This window comes from Diachasmimorpha longicaudata, chromosome 1, assembly GCF_034640455.1.
Source record: "Diachasmimorpha longicaudata isolate KC_UGA_2023 chromosome 1, iyDiaLong2, whole genome shotgun sequence".
Lineage (NCBI taxonomy): Eukaryota > Metazoa > Arthropoda > Insecta > Hymenoptera > Braconidae > Diachasmimorpha > Diachasmimorpha longicaudata.
In genome coordinates, this window is record NC_087225.1 from 6,568,780 (window position 1) to 6,595,263 (window position 26,484).

General features: G+C 36.2%; 1 protein-coding gene across 3 annotated transcripts in view; it reads right to left on the minus strand.

Moving 5' to 3' along the window:
- Positions 1-26,484, minus strand: part of LOC135163833 (uncharacterized) — a 77,129-nt gene that overhangs the window by 23,486 nt on the left and 27,159 nt on the right. For all 3 annotated transcript variants that reach the window (XM_064123686.1, XM_064123694.1, XM_064123677.1), the window contains exon 2: positions 25,622-25,703. The gene's annotated coding sequence lies outside the window, so the exon portion shown is untranslated. The remainder of the gene's footprint in view (positions 1-25,621; positions 25,704-26,484) is intronic.

Sequence of the window (26,484 nt, forward strand, 5' to 3'; positions counted from 1 at the left end):
CAAAAATAGTTGATATACTCGAATGAAGCGTTATTCACATTTTGCGGTAACATTTTTTATCAGAATAAACCGAATGGTTTGAATGCTTGGAATAAAAAAAAACATTACTCACATTTTAGTAAATATCATAAAAGGAATAAATAAAATTGCCAAAAAATATCTCTACAATATCTGTCGTCATGTAAAATGCAGTTATGTATTATCAAAAATTGAATTCAGTGGTTCCACTCGCACAGTGACAAAAATATATGTATATAATTTTTCCAATGATATTGGTTTCCGATGAACAAATTTTCGAAATTCTCGGTGGAAAGTCGTCTTTAGATCGCGGTCTGAAGAATATTTTATTAGCAGAATTATATTTTTTCTCTGCCAATGATTTTTCAGATCTTAGTTTTGATGAGTTTATTTTGAGTCATTATGTATGTGTGTAGTTAATGCTTTGTAAAAATCCATGAAAAGATTACCCGCTTTTAGCAAGGATTGTCCTCCATTGTGAACTTCACTAACAATTTTTTTATCTCAACACACTTGTTGTCACATTATGTGGGAACCATTTTTGAATCCCATGGAAAAGATGGTAGTAGAGGACAAATACCCTTATTTTATCATGTTCATTTTGGATAACAAAAAATCAACACCAATGGAATATTTCCTTTTTCAGTGACAGGATTGCCCCAAATGTTCTGAAAAATTAAGCAGGCTAAAAATTTCCGGAAGGTGGCATGGAAAATGGAGAGAAAATTTTCAATAGTGTATGTGAGCGACAGTCTCTCCAAGTAATTATCTTTAATGTAACTCAGGATTTAATGCGTCCATTGCTCTCCTCATGCCAACCATGGGAACTGTCACTGTACTATGGTATTTTCCACGTTGAAGGAGGTCAATCCCCGATCAACTGGTAATCTGTACATGAATAACACAATCACCTGGATTGAAAACGACTGCATCATCTCAACCCTCGATCAACGATTTTACAATATAGATCATACACGAAGACGAAAGTTTTATGTACCCCGGATTGGTTGATTTTGGTCACCCCCTTCGGTCGCCAAAAACGTTACCGAATTCACTCTGCAGTGTCCGAGTCTCTTTAGAGAGTTTCCGGCGACATCGTATCGCGGCCATATCCATGGGAAAAAATAATTTCTTTATCCAGTCGTCTCAAAATCTATATTGTCCCCCAATCATTGTAATTTTCAAAAATCGTTTAATTGGAAGATTTGAATTTTTTCAATTTTTTTCGATTAGTCAATCCATGAAATCCATTGATTGCCATTCATGAAAAACGACGCACTGCGACGTTCCCATCACATGGTGACCAATCTAGGGTTAAGAACCATTCTGACGTCCTATAAAAATATTTCATGACTCATCATATCTGACATCGAAATTCCGTAAAAATTGAATACGAGGACAATCGGTCGCTGATCCGGTCGAACTATCCAACAAGATGACATTGCGAATGAACTCCGGAAGCATCAAGTGTAGAGTGGTTACAGTGCACTGTCCCAATTCCCGATCAACTTCCCCCCCTCCCCCAAACCAAAGGCAGTGCACTAAAGTGTGTATTCACTACATTGTGCATTATTGTCGGTTGGCTTGGAGCCATCTTTGCCATTGGCATCCATGTTGGCTAACATGCTGAACGCAAACGCAACACGGAGGAACACAAACAGATGAGTGGTTGCAGAGGTGAATAAGGGTAGGAGGAGTTGATGGGTGGATTTTGAGAGGGGATGATCCAGCATCAAAGTTGGTGGCCGGCTTGATGCTACTAGACGTGTTCGACGATGTATCAGTTTATCGTAAGTTTGCAGAGATACTCAGGGCATGTGACCGGCTTAGTAATTATCTATTATTCAGTGGTGGTGAGATTTGGGGATGAACAACTTTGTTTTAGAATAATAAAATTCAATAAAATACGACAATACCCATTAATATCCTATCCTCAATTTCTAATCATTCCATGAACAATTAAATGTTGAATTGAATCCAACTTGAAATTTAACTATTGAATATTCAAAAAATATTATAGCAGTGTTAAATATTACTACCACTCACTATTGAATCAGATATCTACGCATATGACACTGAACTCATGGGTATCCTGCGAGAAGTTGTAAAAACGTTCCAGGGCTAAAAAACATAAAAAAATACCCCAGTTAGCCCTCATTCTTCCCCACTAAAAAAATCCCACGTACTTATTCCCGGAACGTCGTCTGCTTCACCTTTTGTCATACTTTATTTTTGTCTGAAATTGCGCTGATTTCATCGCCAGCGGTCTTTCTTCCTTTCCCTCAGTGAAGAAAAAAACAATGATTTCTATAATTAGATGTACAGTAAAGAGAAAAAAAAATGAGAAAGGAAGAAGAAAAATACTTCAACAACGAAAAAAGAACATTTATAGGAAAGAAAAAGTAAAGGTCACGAATGAATGAGTAAAGTTGATGACTCGAGTTGACTAGTGAACGTAAAGATGGCAATATTACCACGGTGGTAGAGTCGATTGATTCCACAATAGGCCATAAATGCCGGTTGGTGAGGGCTCAATAGAGTATACCTATGTGCCAAGCCAATATGTATATGTACATGCACAGGTATGGTCCATGGAGTGCATCTAATCAAGACGAAATGGAATAATCCCGAGAATGTATATGGAGTCACCATTCACTCATTCTTATTCATGTGTGAATATCTCGATTATATTGTAAATGAAACGAGAATTTGATGCAATAGTGTATATACGTGGTCGTTTTGGGTTATATACTTCATGTGTTAACCCGATAGACGGTTGAACGGAGATGAGAGAGGAGAGGAGAGAAGAGGAGATCCGATATGTAACGAGAATCAACTTGCGGGTCACTGAGCTCCTCTCTCTTTCCATCTCTCGGCTGCTCAAACTACTATGTATACCCACTCTCCAGCGACAGTAAATAGCAGTGTTGAAACTTAGCCAAATATACAACATTTATTTCCGGAAAATATTTTTCCTTCTTATTTTGTGGTGGATAAGTATTTAAAAAAAAATCGTGAACTTTTGCCAATTGATGTTGAATGAATCATTTAATTGGATAATAGAGAGTCGATATTATTTGATAAGAATATTATATGTTGACAGCATACCGAATTATTTTATTATTATGTCGTGAATACGTTAATTGTAACTCAGAAAAACAGCAAGATTTATTTTTTTAAATCATTAGTTTTCTGAGACTAAAATAATTGGTTTTAACAATCGATACAAATTTCACGTCCTCGTTCTGTCGAAATAAATCAATGAAGATTCAGATATTTAGCTGTTTCTCTTCTGCTTTGTTGTATAAAAAGTAAAACCCCGGCATTATAGAGAGAGAATACCACGAGTGAGCGAGTAATATAGCGGTGGCGCTGCTTCATCAGCCGATCGTATGAGCGTAAGCAGGAATGATTTATGGTACGGACCTTATAACCAACATGAAGGGGGAGGGGTGGAGGGTCTGGCTGGCTTTGGAACTCCTGGTACCCTTGGCTGGTTCTTGCATGCTTGAGGTACTCCTTCCTCGCCTCCCTCCGGCCCCCAATAACTCCCCATTACTTCACCTCAACGGGCGAAAACTTAGCAACACTGGGGTACCAGGGCCTCTTGATACTTTACATCCAGTCTCTTGGATTGATTATCTCGAAGGTTTTGAGCGCTACTATTGTCTCAAAACTTGGTGAATATCGCATATAGTCAGGCGTAATCAATTGAAAACTAAAGTTCAATTAAATACTCAATTCAAGAACAGAATTAATAATTGTGAATAAGTTTGAAAAAATAGATCTGATATTTTTATGTGCTTCTTCGCTAGATTGACATTTCAGAAATTTGAAAAAGGAACTCCCTATATAGTTCGAAAGTGGGTGAAAATTAGCGATGAGTTGGCCTTGAATTCGTAATTCTATCAATTTGAATTCAATTTAAAATGAAATCGTTAAGTCATAATGGCTTTCATTCAATACAGAAGAAGCGCGATTTATAGGTAAGATTATCGCTGATATTCAAATGGCCTGGAGAATTTCGAAAATCTTTCCCGCAATTCAACGTTACTGTTAGAAATTTGGGTGTGTACTATCTGCAATGCCACTGAAATTTCAGGACCTCCTGACATTCAAAATTTAGATATTCATGGGAAAAGCAAACACAACAGCAAATTTACATTCTATTTTCCCTAAAAATTTGAAAATAAAATGGATAATACGTTGATCCTTCCGCAACAATATGCAAAAATTTGTGACAAGTCAGTCTATAAAATAATATAGTAAACGACCAAGTCGTACAACAATACTTTTCTCGCGTTCTATTCAATTTTCACTTTTTATTTTCGCTGAATCATGAGTAATTGTGAGTGAAAATAAAGGGGAGTATAATGGAGGGAATGGTAGTAGCCATTTTAACCCACTCCACTGGCAATGAGAGACCTCAATTATTCTGAATTGGTGCTCTTCTCCACCAGTTTTTAAGTTTTATGAAGTCCCGAAAAGTGAGGTGGCCGCTCTAGGCATTTGCGAGCTTTCCCAGCAGTCTCTTTGGAATATCCACTCCCCCTCCCCCCTCTTTTCTCCACTCTTCTCTGATTTTACACCCTTATGAGCGAATGGGGGTTGTTCCGAACATCGTTCCATTGTTTTAAACTGCGCTCATTAGCATTTTAATCGGCACCTTCAAGCGGTGACCGTTATCTTTCAAAGTATACGCCTCGGTACAGAGCGTTAAGCGATGTGATAGCGGCAACTTTACAGATTCAACCGCCCCCTCAATTTTTATGGTCACTACGAAGAGCACAATAATAATGATTGCATTATTTTCACCATCAAAATGACTTAACCTACCTCGAAATGTTATTAAATGACCACTTGCGGTTTTTACTTGAGTGTTCGCGATGTACCTATACACGCAGCGTAATACTCAATCAAAATTACCGCACTATTCGCGTAATCGGTTACGCAGAATCGTTTCCGGCGTTTTTTTCAAAGAGAACAAGATAAAATATCGAGACTCAAACATACGACTTTGCAAAAAATCCAAATCCATAGGTTCTGTTTAAAAACAAAAAAGGGGTAATTTATCCTTTGTCTCGCATATTTTCCCATTTTTTTTATGACGTAAAATCTCTGTACTGGAAATTCGCTACCCGATTGCCTAGGTATACAATTTTTTTCGTGTGATTTTTCCTGCGTGTAATTTCAAAACTTTGAAAGAATAATGCTTTCACCCCTTCTGCCATTTACTACCACCTGTGTTACGCCATTCGGTTCCGCGAAATATGAATTTTCAAATTCACATTTTTAACGCTTCTGTATTCATATGCTTCAGTGCATCGCGAATTGCTTTCGCAAAGGTGGAGAGGAGGGGGAAAATCAATCGTACCGGTGTCTCTTTGGCAAATGCGAAGAGACGCGACGATGCATCGCTCTTATATCGCATAGTTTCCTCGTGTTCTCGCTACTAGGATTGTGAGAAATTCTCTCTCGTCGTGTCTGGAAACTTCTGGAAATTGCACCGGGAGTGCCATAGCGAGTACATATAAGAGCTGCCAACAAAACTATTTGCACTCAAAATCCCCCATGTCCTTGGAGTGATAAGCTCATAATGAAGTTGGTGGATTTTCATCGTATTCACTTGAGAGTAGAAATTTCATATGAGAGACATTATTTTTCAAGTCATAGAAATTTTTCACAGCAGACTGTATTGAGTCATGTCTGAGAAAAATTAGAAAACCGATGAAAATTGTATTTTCTAAGGCTGCCAGTCTGAAGAAAAAATAAATGAGAATGTCAAAAAGTAGAAGGACTGAGAATAAAGGAACACATTAATGATGAAGAGGTAAAAAAAATGCGAGGGGTATATATATGGAGCAACATTCGTGGGATTGAAAGGAGCACTCCGGGGAGAGATACAAAGGAATAGAAAAAGATGTAACGAAAGAGAACAAATATTGATAAAGGATTGCGAGAAGCAGAGGCAAAGAGTACGAGACTATTCTATAAAATCTATGGTAAACAGAAACGGTATCTTCAGGTGGAGACATTGTAACTTCGAAACAATATACAAATATTGTGTCGATCATACTGAATATAGAAACCATGTGTTTCCCATATGGGTTTCATGAAATTCGATCAAATTTTCGATTTTACTGGAGAGGCTATACGTTTGTACCACTTAGTGGGAAATACTGTTAACACGATGTTTTCCACAATTACGGGTTTGCATTTTTTTTTTCCTGTACATATTTGGTTGCATCGAACTTGATTAATTTGAGTGTGTTACTTGATATAAAACAATAATCATTGATGATATTCAGTTCAAGCAGAGCTGGTGATATCACTCCATTCAATTTTACAGTCCCTACATTCAACGACCAACGCATTGAGTAATAGTATCACTCATATGAAAACGTTTTTATTCTAAAAAGAACATATAGCTATAATATCGCAAATTCCGAATCGGAATCTCCAAAAATTGCGCCCCCAGTCCCATTGGATGTCTAAATTCGAGGCGCCAATTTCGAACGAAAGAAATCGTTACCATTCACGGAGGCATGAAAAACTCATACCAAGTACTATTTTAATAGATTAATATTCCTTTATAATTTATACAATTGCACTTATAATGTTAGAGATCCATCAACATGACTGTTACCTAGTTTTAAAAAATTTCCCTCCGCGTGTAATCCCATTACCCAATAAAGCGATGACAATCAAATTTGATTTGCCTGTGATCCACATTGATGGTCTGTTTTTCGTGCTTCAACGACACAAAGTCCTTTTTGCCAAGGGAGAAACCTTCCTGTTTATATATTCCCACTCCACCCGAATTTCCATTTGCGCTTGGACTCCCCACCAGCCAACCCGACGTTTATTCTTCGGTAGAACTTAGTATAATAGCGTAGAAAGAAACTTCCGTAAATAGTTCAAGGGACACGGAGACTAAAATACGTGACATTCCCGAGCGAGTCACTTTGAAAATTAATGTTCTACGCACTAGCTGTGAGACATAGGGGTCACCAAAAAATTCGGATGATTCACCCAACAGTGCAAATGCAATTTTTTAATTTTTCAACATTTTACTCGACATTTCCCCCAGTATTTTTTCTATTAAAAATTTGCGCATTTTTTCTATCACTGATCGATTGCTAGATTCGTGTTATCCACGTGGAATAATAAATCTAATCTCTGCTCAAATTAAATTATTATATGTGATTCGATTTTTCAAAAATATTCCTTTAGTATTAATTGCAAAAATAGACGACCATTTGACCTATATAATAAGAATAATAATAAATGCAGTGAATAATTATCTGAAATTACATATCCAAAGATGTGTGGGGCTACAATGCCATCATTGTTTTGTTAATAATTCTTAATTATATTTCGTTCTGTATAGGGGTCTATAAAAGATAAATGGCGGAGTGCCGGCAACGGCACACATTGCGTTTGCGCGCACGGGCCTGGAACAATATATACTCTCTCTCTCCTCATACATGGCCTAATGTCTAGCCGTGAAGAAATGAATCGATGATGAAAAACAAAGGATCCTCTCAAGTGCTCAATGGGCCCATTCTCTTAAGGTTCTTTCACGTCAGTTTTACCAGCTGCACAATATACTCACTGAGGATTTTTTTTGCTGTTTTGTTTCTCTTGTTGCTTAGGGGACATGCATACCAATAAAGATTACGTGCGATTAGCAATTACAGCTACCTTCTATGTTTCTGACACCTTGTACAGGTCGAATCTCGCCAGTTGAGAAATATTATTTTGTGCCAGAAGGCATGGTTGAACATCTATTTAATAATACTCGATTTGTTCACATACGACACAACCAAACCGTATATTTCCAATTTATAAATCATATCTGCACGAAGAGAAAAATCTGAAAAATTACTGTGACGGGCACTAGAATCGAAATGTAATATGTTAGACTACTGGAATGTGGTTTACTGACACATAAAAAATCCCTATCAATCCCGCAAATTTTGTAATTAATTATATGTCTTCGTAAAATTGACTAAACAGCACTAGAAAATTTGAAGCTCTATTATTTCCTATTTGAGGTGAAATGAAAAATTGATAGAAATCTTTTTAAAAAATTCCTATCTAGGTCAGTTTAGTTTATCAGAACTTCCTTCATTTTTTACTGTGCCACACAGTAATTTTTCAGTAACTCATTGTGATTGGTTAAAGATGAGTACCGAATATAACCGATTACTGCCGAAGTTGGATTTCGTCATGAGAAATGTTGCATCAGACTTTGAATTTTTACGAGGCCGATATAGAGGTTTTCCTAAGCCGATAAAGAAATTTTACTATGCAACATAGTAATTTTTCCGAGGCCTGCAGCTTCCGCTGAGATTGTAAGGCACTACAGTAATCTTTATCTGAATCACACTATAAAAATTGTTTGATTTTTTCCTCCCCATAAAGCCGGTTTACATCGATGAGGGCATTTTCCATCAAAATCATTTGGTCATGTGAGGCCCTACGCGGAGAGAAATCTTCGGAAAAAATTACGCTACTGTTCTAGAAAAAATACCAGAAAATTGACAACTGAATATGTGAAAAATTGCTATCATTACAGATAATTGTCAAGTAACAATATACTTTAACTTTAATTAAATAATACCCCAAAACCTGCTCCATATATCAAGGCAAGCAATTAAGTAACCACAGTTTGGAAAGACCGATTGAGATGAAAACTAATTGTAAGTCTAGTTGCAACACTCGCTCATGCCACAGTACAGAGGGGATAACGCACACAGAAGGTATACAAAGGCTATACAAAGGAGGTTTCGTAATTGTTTCGAGCATGCTCAAACAATCTGGAGGCCCGTCGCCGAGTGTACTGTTTTACCTCCACCAAACCCTTTACCCTTCTTGTATCCTCATGAGATCTGCTGAGGAATAGGTACAAAGGCGATGCTCGCAAATGACGCTCGTAATTTTCACGAAATTACTACTGTCTGACTCTCAGTGTCTTCACCACTTACTTCCATCCTTATCTCTGGCCTAAGATACTTTTGTAACCTCACGTTTTCATGCCTTTTGTTTAAGGAGGTCGGAGTGATTTTCAATCATGACGGATGATTTACAGGATTCGGAATGAATCTGCTAGAGGGAGTGAGATAATTCATCGACCTGGATGATTCAACTGAGAGAACTAGGCTCATTTCATTTATGGAACAATTCACTGGGAGAAAATATCAAGTCATTGCAATCGTTGACCCAACAATAAAATCAATATTATTTTCATTATTTTACGTTCATTGTACATTAATAATATAATCAGACTATCTGAAGCGAAATCAAATGTCATATTCGCAATATGCAATAAACTATATGAAATACAGAACTATTTTAACTACAGATCAACTCTTCATTAGTTAATTGCATCTAATTCACCAAAAATTATCAAGAATGTTTAATTTTATTTTGCAAATATTCTTCAAGTATATTTTATACTGAAGATGTGATGTTTTAGATAATAAAAGGTAAGACTCGTAATACACACGAAATTAGGAGTAATTTGGTAGCATCAACTGTAATACATTTTAACTAAATGCAAAGTAACTATATTGTGTGTTCGTAAGTTTAATTTCGTAGCCTAGCGAGAGGAAGTGACAATCAGGAAGTGAATTACCTGGGCGTGAGGAATTGTCAATGAAGTGAGAATTCACTTCTGTTTGATATTGAATTGGAACACCATGAAATCCATAAGCTCATCAAATCTTCGTTCATCCGACACGATCTTTCCATTATTTTCGTGAGTTCTATTGTTCTTCATAACTAAGTGGTATAATAAATTAGAGGAACAACGACCAGTTGAATATTCCACAGCAAATCAAAGATAAACAAGATGCAAAACTATCTCCAACTGATTTTGACCTTCTATACTTGAAAATAAACTTTTAAAAAGGGAAAGTTCTTAAGTACCCAACCAGTAACTAGCAATAATCACCGGAAACGGTTCGTTAACGACAGCGAAATAATTTTGTATTTGTGTGCTGGTACGATTGGTGAACCCCGTCATAAATATCAGATTTTCTGCTATAATACGGATGATGCCCATAAATTTTCATCGGATGAGAACGGTAATCGCATGACAGGGGGGAGTACCGTAAAGCAACATAGAAAGAAAAGAGAGTATGCACCCTTCGTAATGACGGCTCTACCCGGGGGTTCACTGAATATAGCGCACTCGTACCGATCCCCTGGAATATACCCAAGGACTTTTGGGCCCCTTCCAATCCACGTAACATACACATCCCCCTGACAACAAGACAACTCAACGGGAGAAAAAGAGACGGTCTCAGCTGACCAACGTTGCCAGATTACGAACGTTAGGAATCTCTGGCTTGGGCTTATGGAGAAAGAGCGAAGGACTGAAAAAAAAAGGACAGAAAGAGAGAGAGGAAAAAAAAAGCCGAAGGGGCAACTCTGAATCGTGGTTAGGAGAAGGGAGGATGCAAGCAGTATCACCATTCGCTGCCCATGGCAAGCATACACGGCTGAATGAACAAGCAAGGGAGATGAGAGAAGAGATAGATGTTTTGGATATAGAATGTTCCACTAGTTGGCCGGGTGTAGTTATCGGGTGCTGTGAGGGAGATAGAGGGACAGGTGGAAAACTTGACTTGTCGAGAGATACTACTGATGACCAACTGTGAACCACTCGTTATTGCTCAACGTATACCTTTTTGGTTGTATACGGCTTTGGAAAATGGATGTATTAGGGATGTCTCCCATGGGATTACAACGAATATTGAAACGAGATTTTTGCGAAATTGGAAATGGGATTTAGAGGATTGATATTCTATATTAGTAATGAATCCCCTTTCGTTATTATCTTTGTATGGAGAGAAAAAATCATTAAAAAATACGTGCCTGTCCCGTAATCTACCAGTCAAAACAGGGTTCGGTCAAAATTACGGAACAGTTACGCACTTTTCCAGTTAACTTTCCGAAAAATAAAATAACGTTCAGTGAAAAATCCGTAAGTGTTCCGTAGTTTTTACTGAGTATTGTTTTGACTGGCAGATCACGGAACAGACACGTCATTTAAAATAAATTTTTTTCTCCGTGTGTAATATAATGATTATTTTGTAGTACCTCTGATTCATGTAGCTTCAATGTTGAGATAATGAGAGAGATATGTATTTAACAAAATATTTTATTTCTAACGAAGTTTATAATATGCCTTTTTCCAAATTTCTACTCCAAATAGTTCTTTCATTATCATTTCGTGAAAATGGAGTTTCCGAAAATTTATGATAATAATTGCGACCAATTTGTTGAATCAAATTAATAATCTTGAAGCTCAATGGTTTTGAATTTCATTACAAAACCATTAATTCTAGATATTTTGATGTTAGAGCGTGTAGAATATTTAAAGCCCTGACATAGAGGAAATTGTGATGCCGCAATATTGCGAGTGCACTTATCCCCCAGCACACATGGCGAGGTGGAGCCAAAAGTGGGTAAGAGGGAGGTAGGGGGAGAGAGAGAGGGAGATGGAAAGATAAAGTTGAGAGAGGCATTGGGGCGCTGTACCACCCCCATCTGAAATCCACTACGCTTTCGCCCTATTCGCTGCGATGTTGCCAGATATCTAACACACACCGTCGAATTCAAGGGTAGAAATGGCTTCACATGGAAATTATACCCTGGGTAAAAGTGCAATGTAGATGGAAATCGTTTATTGTGCCATGTCAAAATGTTTGACTCCTGTCATTTGTGCCTCTTCAGAATTAATGGAAATTGCTCCAGGTACTCTGCAAACATTTGAATTTGGTTCGTTCTAATGTGTAATTATTATTGTACCGGATGATGATACAGAAGTGAGCATTCAACTGACAGGTTGATTGAGATCATTTCAATCGAATACAATGAGGTAAATAATTGATAAAAATTACAGAACAATTAGCGTAACCCACAATCAAGCAATCTGAAACGTTTGCAGTAATTCAAATTGCTATTCCAAAATTCCTTTCTAACTGTTGTTGGAAGAATACTTGATTGATAGAACGTTAGTTTTTGGGTAAATGAAGTGGATTATTTCCAAATTCTATTCCATCAAATTTTTCAGCCGTTTGAAAAAATTAGGAAATTACTTGTTCATAGTGGTGACTCACCAGAGGGCTGGGTAATTTTTCTGGAATACACCGTAAAATTTATGTGACGATTCATACAATTTCAGTTCCGGCTCACAATTTTTATTATATTTTACTTCGCTCGTGGAGAGCGTTTTGAAACGTAATTTTCTTTTTTTTTTCTCATAATTTTTATGTATTTTTTCTTTCCACTATGTTAACTTTAGAGGAAATCATCATCTATCAACAGTTCCAGTATATTTTTTGTGAGGAAAACAACAAGAAGACTAACGGTACAAAAATCCAGCTAATGAGTGCTCTCGATTTTGTGACACGATCGATTGAAGTCTAAGTCGAACGAGTGATTATGATTAATCATTCCAATAGTTATCGGTGTTTGCTTTACTATTTACGCTCATGCTGAGTTTGCTAATACATGAAACATCGTCAAGGATCGATTCAGAAGTTGGGGGTCGAGCATTGGGGCCTCGTGCAAAGGCCAAATATCGCGTAAATATTTTGTCATCGAAAATCGATGAGCCCATCCCTGGTCAGCTAGTCTTTAATCAAAACCGTTTTGATACTTTTAGGTCACTTTTTAAATTAAATATAAAATTCTCTTGGTATTTTTTTGTGAATTAAAAAACTTCTGAAGCATGTCGACAGTTATCAGATGAGGCCGTGAAATTACGGTTAGACTAAGGAGATTGTGCCTTTGGTTTTCTGTGGGAGACAAGAGTGTGAGCGAGGGTCACTCTAAGGGGCACAATTTCTTCAGCTCTACTCCGCATTGTTAGTTACAGTTAGATCACTCATTATTATGGCCATTTATTATGAACAAATCAATTAATCATCAACCCATGAATTCGTCAGAAATATAATCCAATTAAATACTGATTTTTGGCAGTCATATACAAAAACAAATGTATCATCATGAGAAATTTCGAATGGTTCAGGCGACCTAAATTACCTGACTGTTTTGTATAAATGGAAAGAAACTAATTTTATAACAATCGAAAATGCGGAAAAAAAATTAAAAACAGCTTTGTCAATTATAGACTAAGAAATTTACCACCAAATACGGAAAAAGGATTTGAATTTGTGATAATTATCGTCCTTAGTTACGATTGACAAGAGAATACTATAACAAATCATCAATTTAGTCAATTTGAAGACAAATCGAAAGTCTATGCGGTGCTTAAGCTTTACTGAGACATTTGGAAGGAAAAAAAATAACAAACTGTGGGTGGAGACTTGTTTGATCAATGAAGAAACTAATCAAAAGAAAATTGCCAGACAATATAATAATATTGACCACAAAAAATGAATGTTTTGTAAAAAAAAAAAACGAAATTCAGGAACAGTTTTTGTTTATTTTCTAATCTAACAGTCGAAAGTCTCCAAAACGATATAGAAGTGACGAAGAAAGCGGTCAGAAATATGAAATGAGTGGCCCCACTCACGATACGCAATCAGTACATTGATTAAGGAGTGGCAAAGAATTTTTTATCGACTTGAAAAATCACTAGTGACGAAAAATTATCCATTTCTTTTCGATGCCAACATATTTCTTCGAATCTACCCACAAATCCGGTTTATCAATGCACTACTGGACTGGATCTTGGGAGTATTTATTAAACATTTCAGGGTCGTATTCACATGCAGGTAACCATGTATGAAAGGCTGTCCGCAGCCCATCCAGAATGATATTGTCCGTTAACGATGTGTTGTCAAGCTGACTCGGTTACTCAGATTTTTGATTGTGATTAACATCACAACCCGGTAGGGAGCCAAATGCAAGTCACAATTTCTAATTGACATCAGTATTTTCACTCTATCTCCGTAATACACACACAATGACCAGATTAGTTACAAGTTCAGTATTTTTTCAGTACCCAAGACATGAAATATTATCAAACGATTGGAAAACAGATTACCCACCGATGCTGCTGTCCAGATTTTGTTTCTCACCAAATGTCAATTATTCCAAATCCACCTAACGACTTCTGATGTATCATGAAAATTTTATTCAGTATAATACTTCTATATTTTTAGAGTTGAAAATAACTGGAGCATACTTACACGCTCGTCTGAGCAATTTTTATTTTCTCCATTTTCCTTTCTATCTTATTTCCTCTATTTTATTCTCTCCACTCTGATATGTGCCTCGACTATATTGTTACGTATATATCTAGGCTGTATTAAATTGCGAGAAAAGTGAAAAAAAAAAAGAACAAATACCGTGTGGCACAGGGTAAAATGAACGAGGTGATATTTGAGAGTTGGACGAAATGAATAAACTGAAGGGAAAACAAGATTCAACAAAACTGAAAGGGTAAATCAACATAGGATTATCATTTGCTGTACCGTGACAGAAATAATAATTGTGGTTTCATCAACTGAGTTCCACTTTTGTCCCATTAAAAACGTTGATGGCAACAGTCGTTGTCTACGTCGATTAAAAGTCAACTGAGTCTATTTCACCGATAATTGCATGATATTTAGAATTACCCTCTTGGCAGACAATTAAAGACTCGTCTAACTTGATTGGAAATTTTTATCTGCGATTTTGATTATATCAATCTCACTGACAACTCACAAAATTGACGGTATTCTTCATAGAAAGATAAACATTATCTTCACAACACCTCGGGTCCAATTTCACAGACAGCAAACAACAGGGGCTGTTAGACTGTGTCCACGCTTGTGGCGGAATGTGTTGTAATCTATGATTAGAATCGTTGATGAACGTTAGGCGATAATCTAGACAACACTGGAAATCATCTCATTCTAACACCTTATAATAGAAAGCAAACAATAGTAGTAGAGCGGATACATCGACGCCACATTATGAAGAGTTCCAATTATACCATCGAAAGATGTTACACTATTTTCAATAGTTAACCGGCATTGTCTTAAAGAAAGAGAAATTCCGCGACCAGTTCAGTCATCGTGATAAGAAAAGTGTTATCAAAGCGACAAAATAATGAAATTGAAGTGCTATACACTGACAGTAAATCAACCGAATAATAATTATTTGAGCATCATGTCTGGCGTGAATTGGATGTATATTAATGGAGCACAAAAATATAGTGGACTGAATTTATGGTTTAATCGTTAAGTCTATTGACACAGCACTTCAGTATATATTGACTCATGGAAGTGCTGCATGCGCTAAATATTAAACTCGGTGAATGTTAGAAGCAAAGACATTCAAAAGGTATTGATTCTGGGAGGTTGTGCGAGTATGGATAAAAAGTGAATTGTGGGAAATGCATTTCTCACGAGAGATAGCAGTTTGTAATTGACGAAATAATTGAATTCAGCACTTGTTGTTTTTGAGAAGTTGAAAATTTCCAGTCGATATCACATATTGAGTTGAATTCAATAATAAAAATAGGTCTTAAAAAAGAGATGGATTATGGAAGAAATCCGGCAGTAAATATAAATGTATTAATTCATCCTTTAATTATATCAACCTGTTACCCTTGAAAGGCAGTTTTTAATAAATTAATGAAAAATAATGGATAAATTGAGTGATAATAATTTAACTTGAATAATGTTAACTACATCGGCAATAACGAGTACGTGATTTTCTTTTAATGATTGCCCGGCGTGCGCAGTAGAAATGAAAGCAAGAGACAACTGTCACAGTAAATTGCAAATTTATGAGATTAATATCATTTTTTATTCGACGACTCCTCCCATATTTTATCGGATTCTAGGGAGATCCACAATTCATTGTTCCATAGACATCAAAGTTTCTATTCGCGGGTATACCTGAAAGTTTCTAATAAAAGCAGAGGAGAGAAAAAAAAGAGAAACAAGAGTACCACCAACAATAAAAGGGAAAAGAGGGAAGAGTACACAAGGTAAAAAAAAAAAACAAGAAGTAGTGAAGAACAACCGTTTGTCAGTAGTACGTGCCAACTACGATGTCTCTAGCGCATGAACGGGACGCGGAATGAAAACAGGAGAAAGAGGAGGGGGGGAAGAGTGAAAAAAAAAAAGTTTCTTAACGAGACGAAGAAATAGAGTGAAGGGGGGGAAGAGGAAGAAGGAAAAGGAGTCGCGTAATTAGTCTGAAGTAGAAGGGAGAAAGGTAATTAATGAAGGGTAAATTGTGATCAAAAGGAAAAATGAAGGAATCTTTATTTTCTCTCATTTCTCTTTAGCTTCTATCGTCTAACCGGAACTTTATTTCTTTTCCGTATAACTTTTATATTGAATTACGTCAGAGACGGTTAAATACCAACAAAATGAGAATAAATCTAATCATTTGTGAAAAAAAATCTATATATTGGTGTAATTAACTGTGAAGTCCTTTCGCGGCAATGGACATTTTACTGTGTGCAAACTCAACTCGGCGAGGGCAATATATTAACCCATTCACGGGCATGGAAAAGCGTGGAAACTATTGGCTGAGGATACACATCAGTTTCCACGGCTCTCCTGAATTGTGCAATTGCGTTCATGTCCTGTTTAATGATGAAATCAACTCTATATTCCCATGGATAGAATAGCTGCACTATTTATTTGAATACGATTAAACAAATACCGATATTATAAAATATTTCACTCGATATTTAAACTGAAAATTCAAGTCCTAGTGAAAGTGAATGAAAATTCGTCCAACTTTTTCAGAATGATGGTAAATTATTCAGCTCAAACAATGTTTGACTAATAATAATAACAAAGAGAAATATCGGATAAAAATGACGTCTATTTTTCATGACTCTAGAAGGAAATATAGATGCAGAAAATTACAAAACTGTCACCGAATGTTCCCAGAACGTTCCATAATTTTTATCTGAACCGCATGAAAAAAAATTACGATATCGTCACGGAGTCGTCGTCGACTCGATAATCTACAGACAAATTACGAGTTTCGTTATTTTTATTGGATATTTCTCCCCAGTGGTTCAGAAAAAGCTGCACAATCATTTGTCCATTATCTCAAAATTCTAAAGTTCGAGAGATTTCGAAGATAAAAAGTTGAAGTCCGAAAGAAGAGTTGAAATGAGTTGGAAACAGAACCGTATTTGTCTAGTAGAAGCAAAATGACAAGGAAATGAATATCTCGAAGATGATCAAATAATCGCTGTACTCTCCGTGTATTTCTCAATGAAATATGCTGAATGAGCTTGTCACTTTTGGAGAGCATACACGAAGACAAAAATATATCATTCCGTCATTGAAATTTGTTTCAGACAGACAAATGCCCCATCAAGTATTCACGAAAAATCACACAATACATTTTTCAGTGAGACATTTGATTGACACAATGGTTTTTTTGCCGGGTTAAATCTGTCGCTCGTGTAACTCACCACTTTTAAGAATTTCCTACAAATCGTACCAAGAAGGGCAGCAGGTGAAGGGACAATTTTTTCAATTACCTTGTCGAGGTGTGTGTTTGATATCTGAGATTGGAGTAGCATTTAACCACAATTTGATTAATCCGTACACATTCTTCATAATTATTCAGAATCCAACAAATTATTACACCATAATGAATGTAAAAAATTTTTTATGTGAATCCTAATAAAGAAAATTAATTCCAATTGATCCGCTATTTCAATTATTCAGTATTTCAATACTAGAGAAGCCAGACACTAAACTATTTGCCATTCCCAGGGTCTTTGGCGATGGGGTATTCGCGGTTTGCCATACTCATTGCAGAGAGAGCGAGAGCTGTAATAGGAGACGACTAAAGGCACGTCAGCTTTCCAAAACTCGTCTTTTAGTCGAAGGTCTTATTTACTCCGTCGTCTACCGAGTCCCTCTTACCCTCTCTCTCTCTCTCTCACTCCTCTGCAATTCTACGGCCCGTGGGGTCTTTGAGGTCATAAGGGCCATAAGGGCCTCAAGGGCCAACAGAGTTACCGGGGTCAAGAGGTTCAAAATCCCTTATCTGTCATGGTTATAAGTCTCTCCCTCTCTCTCTCTTCACCTTTCCATTTCTTCACCGATAAACCTCCAACCACGCGTTAAATTCCTCCAGGGGATTCTTTTTACCATCATCTATCGAGTTATAACATCCTCGCTGTTGTGCTCATTCAGTTTCTCCCTATTTCAATTCCAGAGCATGGTATGGCTTATATCCGTGTTCTACTTCTTATACCTGTGCCTCGTCTTGGAAATGAAAAAGGTGGGCGTCAACAAGGACAACACTCGTTAAGATGTCCTTGTTGTCAAGGTTAGAAGGATATAATTTTGTGCGGAAGGTAAAGTAACAGGTACCTGTGATGATGAGGAATATTAGGTCATTCTGATCACGTGTTCACCGCCGCTTGAGTACTAACAACAGCTTAATAATATTAATGTTAATGAATGAAGTTCGACTTCTTTTCGTATGAGGACTATATCCTTACATAGAGAGAAAAATTCTGGAAAAATTACGGAACAATTACGCATTTTTTCACTGAAAGTTTCAGATTTTTTGTTGGAACTTTTTGAACTTTTTTCTAAAAGTTCACTGACAAAATGCGTAACTATTTCGTCATTTTTATTAAATATTGTTTTGGCTGAAAGATTACGGAATAGGCAGGATTTTTCAAAAGAATTTTTCTCCCTGTGGAGCTATATTCGAACTTAATTACCAAGAACTACACTTTTCCGAAACAACAATCACGAAAAAATGATGGAATAAGTAAATATTTGTCCGGACTCAAAGTCACGTTTTCCCACCAAATCAATCACATCAACATCAAGATCCACTTTGACAACGATTCAAATGTCAGACGAGCCCGAAAATGTATGATTTAAGCTACAATGCTGAAGAACTATGTACCCTAGAACATGAATGCTACCGGACATCATCAGATTGATCTGAACATTTGCAATTCAACCCCAGTGTGAATGAGATAAAACTATGCAACGTTGTGTTGCTGATAAAAAAAGCATCGCTATTCGTTATCAGGGATGCAGGTACCCTTACAATTGCATACAGCTACCTCGGCATCCTGTCGGAGTTCAAATACAACCGATAAGGGGGTGTGGGCTTTAAGAGCAAAGCATTAGTGAAGTTGCAAAAACATGGGATGAGTGTATTTTAAAAAAAAAATCCCCTTACTCGATGGCCCAGCAACTTTCAACACTAGCCATATTTTTTTACGATTTCCATATTTTACACTTCATATAATCTTATTCAGAACGCATTATAATTTTGTATAAATGAAAAAAAAAAACTTTTTCCTGGTTCTGTATCGGCATAATATTATTTTCCCTGCTATCATGTATGGAAATGGAGTATTCACTGAGTGAGACAGAGAGTGAAAGCATTATGCTCAATACACCTACAAAGAGAATGGGTTTCATCAAAGTGTCTATGGATATTACATTATATATATTCTACCTATTTTCTTCATCCAATCGGACATTATTGAAGTGTTTTGAGCGGACGAAAATTGTTGAATGGAAGAAACTTGTTTTCCAGAGAATAAAGATTTCCTGTATATAGATTGCACACCTGTATCTACTATATAAGAACTGAACGGCCAACGTTCTCTTCAGCACGATTACTCAGACTTGCGAGGGATTCGCCAATCGGCGTTCTTTAGTGTTCACGTTTCTCTGTCATACTCAAAGGATTCTCGGTTTGAATGTAGTGATTTCTTCCACCTTCGCCTCTGCGGTATAATACCGTTCGATTCGCTTTTCTTCCTCAGCGATGACTTTTGCTTCTCGTGTTGTACCAATCTTACTTCTCTCCCTCTCTCTAGTGTACTGTATCTGAGAAACTCCTGGAGTTTCATTGGGGACGATCAAGTCTCGTGGATACTTTCGCATTGCTCAGAGATGGTAAAGATGAGTATCAAGTTGCGATTAAAGTGAACTATAGTTTGATTCAGAATCCAAGGCCAGACATACACGAGTAATGTAATAAATTTTAATGTAATATGAGTTTTAATATGTGTAAATTTCAATAGTAAGGAGAAAATGGCAATGAATTAGAAAATTTAATGGATACACAGCAATAACGTAAGGTCATATTGACGGATTTACGGTGAATAGGGAGAGTTAAGTTATTCAAGCTCAAACGTAATGAAAGTTGTCTAGCAATGAGTCGACTGGAGAAATAGGCGATTTTTAAAAAACACTAAGAAAAAAATCGAAAAACTTTCATAGGGTAATTCCGATAAAAATTACTGTGCTGACTTACAATCTCGGCAAAAACTGCAGGGCTGAGAAAAATTACTGTGCCACAGTCGAAAGTGAAGGGAGGCCTAATAAAATGAAACTGATTTAGGAATTTTTCAATGATTTATATCAATTTTTCATTTAACATCAAATAAAAAATGATAGACCTTCAAGTTTTATACTGCTGTTTAGTAAATTTTAGCAAGGCTCATATCATTAATTACAAAATTTATGGTATTGATAGGAATTTTTATGTGTGAGTAAAACACATTCCAGTATTCTGCCATGCTGCACCTCAATTCTAGTCCTGGGCACAGTAATTTTTCACAGATTTTTCTCTTCGTACAACTGGATATTTGGCAAAAAAAAAAATTTCTCAGTGTTTATTACTTTTGCCTGGTTGAAAATCGTGATAATTTGGAAGTCGAAGACAATTAAAATACAGAGTGCACTCTATTTCGTATTTTCCCCACTCGCTTGATAATCACCAAATTTTTTTCCCACTGAATTTAGGTGCCTCCTGCTCCCACTGATCCCAACAAGATAATTCCATACTTCCCATTTCTCAACTAGATCGCCATGGCTTTATTTATGGGGTAATATTAGATGACACTGGCGCAGTGGCAGAAATATGGTGACGAATAAAGATAAGTGTAGAATAGGGCTAAAAAAAGAATCCACCCCATCATCGGCAAGATATAAATGTGAGGAATAGAAGACAATAATTTGGGGGATTTTTTTTACAGGTATGTGTTAGTGTCATGTGTGTGAACAATGCGCCATTTTGTGTGCACGTTCGCACTCTATATAGGGTATAGTCGCATCAGCTTCGAAGTTTCAATTTCGGACTGAGCCCCGCGTTGGATATAAGCTTCGGTCGGCAGGACATTTTCGGGGGAGAGAGAGAAGGGGGTTTAACGGCCGGCATATATACCCTTCTACGTGTCGTTTTCATGTCGCTGTATCCGAACTAACTTGGCAAGTTTCCAATTTTGTCTGGGATACCAATTATTTTGAACCGCGGGTACGGCCCTTAGCTCGGGAAAATTCTCTTTCCGTAAAAACAGGAGTTTTCCCGAGATACTGCATGCCAAATTACTAGTTATTCATACTCTGAATACCAGACTATTGATAGTCATAATCGTGAATTATATCGCTTGCCATTGTATTCGATCAATTGATAGAGGATATGAAAAATTTATCGTCCGGCAATTTCTTTCCATCAATCTAATCGTATGATATAAAAATGTTTCAATAATTTCATCGATGCCTTACAGAATGGTCTTTATATTACCAATTATTGATGGCCGGAAATCGATATATCTTCCTCTATTTTTTACGACAATTGGTTAAAAAACTTCTACTGTTTTGTGAGTGCGCTCTAAGTCGTCGTTATCTCATTTTTATCCAGTAATTTGTAAAAATTTGTAAAATTATATGATGATGAAATTTTTTAGTAGGTTAAAGAAATTCTATTCTGATAAAATAGGAATTAATGAGCGGCTAGAGTAAAAATGACTGTTATACCAGAGAAAAAATTACGAACCGTTTTAGAATTTCTGTGATTATCCGCACAACTCGGAATAGTAAAATTTACTGTACATGAGAATAAAATGCCTCTAATCCAGAATGAAAATGAATTATATATTCATTTCTACAAACTTTCTATAAATTTTTCCAAAACCCGCACTAGAATTAAAAAAAAGACTCTCTATCTAAGGAAAGGCCATGAATTTATTTTAAAAATGTTCCTCTTTCAACTCCTAAATTCTGAACCTCTATTTAAGGATGATCTCAAAATGAAATGAACCATGGAAATGTCAGTAATTGCATCTGCCTTCGTATTATGACCTTTAATTCAGCCGTGAGATCCCAATAATAAAACGCGTATTATTGGCAAATGTTACGGTATCTACAGTTTGACCTTTTTCTGATAATAAAAAAAATTATTGCATCGCCGATCGAAAAAGCAGAACTCAATGATGTCAATCGTTAATAAAACCAAACATTAGAAAACTCTATTGTCCCCTGTAGCTGAAAGCGAGGAGAGTGACAAGGCCACTAGTGGCTGGTTTGTCTGGCAGAATTCCAATTTTCCAAACCAATGATCTTTAAACACTTTTCTTGCGATTAGGTGCGACCTGAATCGACATGTGCCCTTCGTGACTACTATTCAAGCTTTTTACCTCTTCGTTCAAAAGTTTCTTACATATATTTTTAGTGAAACACTCAACTGAAAGTTTCATAACAATTTGGTGAAGCGATTAATTTTTTTTGTGATGATCGGTCTAACAGTTTACCAGAAAGAAATCCATTGCGCAATCAGGTATTTGGGGTAGTTATTTTGAGAATACATTGATAACGCCGATATTATGTAAAGTTGTTGAATTGGAACCACAGGATTTTTTTTTCATGAAATACAAAAATTCATTTGAAATATTTGAAATAAATAGTGTTTTTACTTTGTGAAAATCGCATTCATATATTTTGTATTTTCTAGACAACGGGCACTTGTTAAATAAACTTTATTCAATTCCAATATTTCATTTTCCTAAGAGCATTCAGTATTATCACCACTCATTTGTCAGATTCGCAAATAATAAAAATAAATTTATTCATACTGGCAATCAATCTTTCAGTGATTTGGTAACAAAGCCACTAATTTGAAACTTACTGTAAACTTTTACGAAAAATCATTACAACCCGAAATTACCTATTTGAATATGCATGCTCCTGGATAATGAGAATGTTCGTTTCTCTAGAGCCTTGAAGATAAATTACTTCCATGACTTTCAGCCAAAATTATTAATCAAAGTCGACAAAAAGTTTTTAGGCCACCATAACCTATATGTTTTATTACACCGCAAGATTATTAAATATATGAAGAAAGAGTGGTGGATAAGGGGGAGGGGCAAACTTCTACGAAGACCCAATGCCTTAACGAGATTCTGATGTTTACAAGGACGTAATATTCGTGCCGGAAACTTCCAGAACAAACTTGAGAAGGAGCCCTGTTGATTTTTTTTTTCCTTTTTTTCTCAATTGAATGAGCTAATTACGTAATCGTACTTTGTTAATGAATTTCTTCTAATGGACTACGTCCCACCCGTCTGCAGTAAATTAGTAAATTATTGTAAAATACTCTGCATCGTAATAAAAATTAGCAAATTAGTAGGGATTTGATTTGATCCTATTCGCCTCAGTAATCAACGATAAAGATTTGAACATTCTATTTTATATCTAATTAAGTATCATGTGATTACCTTTCTACGTCGTTTACTACTGCGGAAGTTGGCATTCATTAACTCTCAATGTTATGAGCTAGATATCTGTAGGTATAAGTATACGTCTTATTTTCGTTTTTTTTTTTTACTTTCCAACAAAAAGCACCGTAGGGAAAGTAGAAGAACAAGGTGCAAGGCCAGAGAGGTGAAGAATAGGGAGGAAAGAATAAAAAAGACATCTGCAATTTCCTCATAGGATCGTTACCTGAATAAACTACCCTGATGGAAGATGGAAAAAGAAGGGAGGGACAGTGGGACGAGACGAGGTGGTGTTTCACGAGCACACATTTCCATGTAACGGAGCTAATTAGTGAGCGGCTCCTTGCTCCTCTCCACTCCTCACCCACGTTCTTATATATTTTTTTTTTTTTGCATAGCACTTTCTCAACGTATTCCATTGTCATGGCGGACGCGAAAGCAGTCGGGATGAACTTGGAATGATGAATTTTTTTTTCTATACAAAATTTGCAATGGTTCGAAGCTGAGTGTAAATGATGTAACTCATTTTTCTGTAATTACAATTACCTAGCTAACGATCGAAATTCAAAAAATTCATTACCACTCAGTCAATACGTGAGATGATCTGGGCCGCACTGAGAGTGAAAAATTACGGCCTGATTTCAATCTGGAAATATTCAATATTGACTCCTGTCGTAATGACTCGGATTCCAACTATCTCAGCTCCATCTCAGGTTTTTAAATTTTTTTGTATTTCCAAATCTTAGTTTCTATCTCGGTTTGTACTGAAAAATAAAAAAAAATGGAGATTGAGATGAGATAAATTGGCTCGAAGCCATTCAGAGGCTGTCGATATTGGGTATTTCGTGACTGAGATCAGACAAAAAATTTCCATGTTCTTGTTAAGCCTCTCATGGTGTCACCAACAATTGAAGTGATTGGTAAAAGGCCTTATTCCCCCCAAATTTGTAAACAAAATAAATAATTACAAATATATAGGTTGTTCCCCCTGTACGAAGGGAAAGATTCAATAAAAATTACGCATCTTTCCCGTAATTATGGAGCAAAGTGCGGTTGACCGAAATTTTACAGAAACGTGATAAAATTTTTCTCCCTTTTGTCCATCAGTAATTTAACGAGCTATTAAGAAAAATAACGCTTCAACGTTAAATGGAAAAAGTTGAACATATTGAGTTTTTATACTGGCTTTTCTTCTATATTACGTTGGCATAAATTACACATTTAGAGTCGCTATACCCATTTGGTTCTTTCAATTCCATTCTTATTATGTGAAAATTCATCATAATCACTGGAAGAGTGTAAATGACGGAGGGAAGGAGGGATGGCACTGCTAATGACGCCATTATTTTCCAACAATGCGGCATCCGTGGAGTGCAGACAACGAAAATGTATATGGAGATCTTTTGGTTTACCTCTTTTGAGTGTGGTTTGGTGGCCTCCACCTGTTTTTTTTTTTTACTTTGATTTTATTTTTCCGGTTCTTCATTTTTGCGCGTTTATATAATCTCTCCTGAATTATGTTTATCACCGCACGGAGAGAAATTTCTGGGTAAAATTCTCATGCTAACATGAGAAAAGCGTGAATAATGGTGGTGAAAAAAAAAATTCCTGTGTATTGGAAATTTCATTGAACTAAAGGCTAATATTTTCCCAAATTTCTGTAAAATTCATGAACAAATCCCGAAAAAACTCAAATGAACAAATTAATTTTCACAATCTAAAGCTCGTTGTAGTTCCAGTAAAGTTATTTACGAGATTTTTTATGAGTATAGTATAGTATCCTCACAGCAGTCGCATTTCGATTCCGAAAATCCTCAAAGTGAAATTCAAATTTTATTGTGAAATGATTATCCACGCATTTCATTGATATTAATGCATGATATTATATGCACATGCCCTTCATACATTATGAATTGGAAATATCATGTATTAAAGATCAATGCGATCAAACTGGTGCAAATTTGCCACATGTCAGGCTTCGTAAGCTTTGCAAGTAGTGAAATAACTAACGCTTTTTACCGAGTTTTATAGTACACATGCATGAACAAATGGTTACATAAATCTCTGGTGTATTCGTAAAAACACAGACACAGGTGTCTAAGGTGTACTTACAAATTTGTACGAAAGGCAGACGGTGATTACCGGATCTCGACGAAGCTCGTGGAAATCCAATATTTTACAGTCCGAAGATTTTCTGAAACAACGAATTCATAAAAAAAAATTATTTTTCACAATTTATACCCTCGAAACCAAAGAATTTCTCACTTAACATTGATTAGGTCATTCACATAACATCAGTGGAAATTTTGGTTCAATCTGATCAACTATTCATTTATTGTGAATAAACAATTCGATGAATATGTTATCAACCCCCCGGGTATTTTTCACATGAATAAATGCATTTGGCTAGCTTCAATATGTAATTACTTCCAATTAATGTTGAAGTATTTATAGCGCCGTGAGAGAATATTAAAAAATTCATGAATGAATGATTTTTGGTAAATACGTTCTCTCATGTGTCACAAAAACATGGACTAGCACTCAGGGGTTCTAGGAGACTCGCAATAACTAAAATAATTTTTTTAGTCGTTACTTACACGAAGAAAAATATTCAGTAAAAATGACGTAGAAGTTCCGCATTTTCCGAATCAGAGCAAAGAAAATCAAATAAAAATTACGAGGGGTCTAATGAGCGTTCTGTACTGTTTATTGCACGGGGTTGAATGACATATTAATGATTCTACCTTATCCCCTACATTATCAAAGCCTTATCAATATATTAAAAATACTGAAATGATTGTGGCTTCATTCGAGTTTATGCACAAGTGACCCAAATATGTCATATTCACAGTACATGGACCGGTGTTTCGAGAGACAATTCATCCAACCCAAAATTCCAATAATCCACCTCGTTGATATTGCAGGGTCCTATCGTGCCTATTTGTCACACTGACTAGATGGGTACAACAGGTCTC